The sequence below is a fragment of the Arachis ipaensis genome, chromosome B5 (genome assembly GCF_059453495.1).
Source record: "Arachis ipaensis isolate K30076 ecotype BB chromosome B5, ASM5945349v1, whole genome shotgun sequence".
Classification (NCBI taxonomy): domain Eukaryota; kingdom Viridiplantae; phylum Streptophyta; class Magnoliopsida; order Fabales; family Fabaceae; genus Arachis; species Arachis ipaensis.
The window spans coordinates 38,393,860-38,397,933 of NC_142440.1; the positions used below are offsets into that span (position 1 = coordinate 38,393,860).

At 33.9% G+C, this 4,074-nt stretch overlaps 1 non-coding gene across 1 annotated transcript; it reads right to left on the reverse strand.

Moving 5' to 3' along the window:
* Window positions 1-2,586: 2,586 nt before the first annotated feature.
* LOC148563896 (small nucleolar RNA R71) lies at window positions 2,587-2,694 on the reverse strand. The gene has a single exon (XR_015884059.1). It is a non-coding gene; the product is annotated as a small nucleolar RNA R71 (small nucleolar RNA).
* Between the last annotated feature and the right edge of the window lie 1,380 nt (window positions 2,695-4,074).

Here is a 4,074-nt window from a genome sequence, read left to right on the forward strand (position 1 = left end):
ACCATGGTATTGTGCACCAGTTATTGGCGCCATTGCCAAAGAGAGAACGAACAACAAATTTTACAACCTCAGAGTAACAATTTTGCATACCAAGTTTTTGGCGCCGTTGCCGGGGATTGTTCGAGTTTGGACAACTGACGGTTCATCGTGTTGCTCAGATTGGGTAATTTTCTTCTTATTTTATTTTCAAAAAGTTTTCAAAAAAATTTTCAAAAATCTTTCAAAAATTTTCTTCTTATTTTATTTTCAAAAATCTTTCAAAAATTTTCTTCTTATTTTATTTTCGAAAATTATTTCAGAATTTTTAAGAATGAATTCTAGTGTTTCATGAAGCATGTTGAAGCCTGGCTGGCTGTAAAGCCATGTCTAAATTCTTTTGGACTGAGGCTTTCAAACCATCATCACAAGAGCAAGCTAGCTGTTCCTAATCCACCTGCTGTTGTATGACTGATTTGTATCTTCTAAAGCTTGGCTGGCTATTAAGCCATGTCTAACCCTCAGATTGGAGCTTTAGACTAAGAGTGCAAGATTCTTGGAATTCATATTAAAAATTTTGAAATCCTTATTTTCTTTTTCAAATAATTTTCGAAAAATACAAAAAAAAATTTATAAAATCATAAAAATAAAAAATATTTTGTGTTTCTTGTTTGAGTCTTGAGTCAATTTTTAAGTTTGGTGTCAATTGCATTTTTTCTAAAAAAAAAAATTTTTTATGCATTTTTCGAAAATTCATGCATTCATAGTGTTCTTCACGATCTTCAAGTTGTTCTTGGCCAGTCTTCTTGTTTGATCTTTATATTTTCTTGTTTTGTGTCTTTTCTTGTTTTTCATATGCATTCTTGCATTCATAGTGTCTATGCATGAAAAATCTCTAAGTTTGGTGTCTTGCATGTTTTTTTTTCATTAAAAATTTTCAAAAATAAGTCTTGATGTTCATCTTGATCTTCAAAGTGTTCTTGGTGTTCATCTTGACATTCATAGTGTTCTTGCATGCATTCATTGTTTTGATCTAAAAATTCTCATGCATTGAGTCATTTTCATATTTTTCTCTTTCATCATTAAAAATTCAAAATTCAAAAAAATATCTTTCCCTTTTTCACTCATAAATTTTCGAAAATTTGAGTTGACTTTTTCAAAAAATTTTAAAATTTAGTTGTTTCTTATGAGTCAAATCAAATTTTCAATTTAAAAATCTTATCTTTTCAAAATCTTTTTTAAAAATCAAATCTTTTTCAAAATTTCTTTCTAATATTTTTGAAAATTTTTCAAATTAATTTTCAAAAATCTTTTTCTTAATTTTATCTCATAATTTTCGAAAATATTATCAACAATTAATGTTTTGATTCAAAAATTTCAAGTTTGTTACTTGCTTGTTAAGAAAGATTCAAACTTTAAGTTCTAGAATCATATCTTGTGATTTCTTGTGAATCAAGTCATTAATTGTGGTTTTAAAAATCAAATCTTTTTCAAAACTAATTTCAATCATATCTTTTCAAAAATATCTTTTTATCTTATCTTTTTCAAAATCATATCTTTTTAATCATATCTCTTCATATCATATCTTTTTCAAAAATCTGATTTTAAAATATCTTTTCCAACTTCTTATCTTCTTATCTTTTCAAAATTGATTTTCAAATCTTTTTCAACTAACTAATTAACTTTTTGTTTGTTTCTTATCTCTTTCAAAACTACCTAACTAACTGTCCCTCTCTAATTTTCGAAAATACCTCCCTCTTTTTCAAAAATTCTTTTTAATTAATTATGTTTAATTTTTTAATTTTAATTTTAATTTTATCTTAATTTTCGAAAATCATTAACTCTTTTTCAAAATTTATTTTTCGAATTCTCTCTCTCCCATCTCCTTCTATTTATTCATTACTTACTAATACTTCTCTTCATCTCATATCTCTGTTATCCTCACCCTTGTGTTTGGATTCTCCTCCCTTCTCTTTCCTTACATTACATTCTTTCCTTCTTCTACTCACCCAAAGGAATCTCTATACTGTGACATAGAGGATTTCATATTTTCTTTGTTATTCCCTTCTTTGTCATATGAGCAGGAGTAAGGACAAGAACATTCTTGTTGAAGCAGATCCTGAACCTGAAAGGACTCTGAAAAGGAAACTAAGAGAAATTAAAATACAACAATCCAGAGACAACCTTACAGGAATTTTCGAACAAGAAGAGGAGATGGCAGCCAAAAATAATAATAATGCAAGGAGGATGCTTGGTGACTTTACTGCACCTAATTCCAATTTACATGGAAGAAGCATCTCCATTCCTGCCATTGGAGCAAACAACTTTGAGCTGAAACCTCAATTAGTTTTTCTGATGCAACAAAACTGCAAGTTTCATGGACTTCCATCTGAAGATCCTTTTCAGTTCTTAACTGAATTCTTGCAGATATGTGATACTATTAAGACTAATGGAGTAGATCCTGAAGTCTACAGGCTCATGCTTTTCCCTTTTGCTGTGAGAGACAAAGCTAGAATATGGTTGGATTCTCAACCTAAAGATAGCCTGAACTCTTGGGATAAGCTGGTCAATGCTTTCTTAGCCAAGTTCTTTCCTCCTCAAAAGCTGAGTAAGCTTAGAGTAGATGTTCAAACCTTTAGACAGAAAGAAGGTGAATCCCTCTATGAAGCTTGGGAGAGATACAAGGAACTGACCAAAAAGTGTCCTTCTGACATGCTTTCAGAATGGACCATCCTGGATATATTCTATGATGGTCTGTCTGAATTAGCTAAGATGTCATTGGATACTTCTGCAGGTGGATCCATTCACCTAAAGAAAACGCCTGCAGAAGCTCAAGAACTCATTGACATGGTTGCTAACAACCAGTTCATGTACACTTCTGAGAGGAATCCTATGAGTAATAGGACGCCTCAGAAGAAGGGAGTTCTTGAAATTGATACTCTAAATGCCATATTGGCTCAGAATAAAATATTGACTCAGCAAGTCAATATGATTTCTCAGAGTCTGAATGGAATGCAAGCTGCATCCAACAGTACTCAAGAGGCATCTTCTGAAGAAGAAGCTTATGATCCTGAGAACCCTGCAATAGCAGAGGTAAATTATATGGGTGAACCTTATGGAAACACCTATAACCCCTCATGGAGAAATCACCCAAATTTCTCATGGAAGGATCAACAAAAGCCTCAACAAGGCTTTAATAATGGTGGAAGAAATAGGTTTAGCAATAGCAAGCCTTTTCCATCATCCACTCAGCAACAGACAGAGAACTCTGAACAAAATACCTCTAATTTAGCAAACTTAGTCTCTGATCTATCTAAGGCCACTTTGAGTTTCATGAATGAAATAAGGTCCTCCATTAGAAATTTGGAGGCACAAGTGGGCCAGCTGAGTAAGAAGATCACTGAAACCCCTCCTAGTGCTCTCCCAAGCAATACAGAAGAAAATCCAAAAGGAGAGTGCAAGGCCATTGATATAACCATCATGGCCGAATCCAAGGAGGAAGGGGAGGATGTGAATCCCAAGGAGGAAGACCTCTTGGGACGTCCAGCGATCAACAAGGAGTTTCCCTTTGAGGAACCAAAGGACTCTGAGGCTCATCTAGAGACCATAGAGATTCCATTGAACCTCCTTACACCCTTCATGAGCTCTGATGAGTATTCTTCTTCTGAAGAGAATGAGGATGTTACTGAAGAGCAAGTTGCCAAGTTGCTTGGTGCAATCATGAAGTTGAATGCCAATTTATTTGGTAGTGAGACTTGGGGAGATGAACCTCCCCTGTTCACCAATGAACTAAATGCATTGGATTAACTAAGATTGCCTCAGAAGAAACAGGATCCTGGAAAGTTCCTAATACCTTGTACCGTAGGCACCATGACCTTGGAGAAGGCTCTATGTGACCTTGGGTCAGGAATAAACCTCATGCCACTCTCTATAATGGAGAAACTGGGAATCTTTGAGGTACAAGCTGCTAAAATCTCATTAGAGATGGCAGACAATTCTAGAAAACAGGCTTATGGACAAGTAGAGGACATATTAGTAAAGGTTGAAGGCCTTTACATCCCTACTGATTTCATAGTCCTAGATACTGGGAAGGATGAG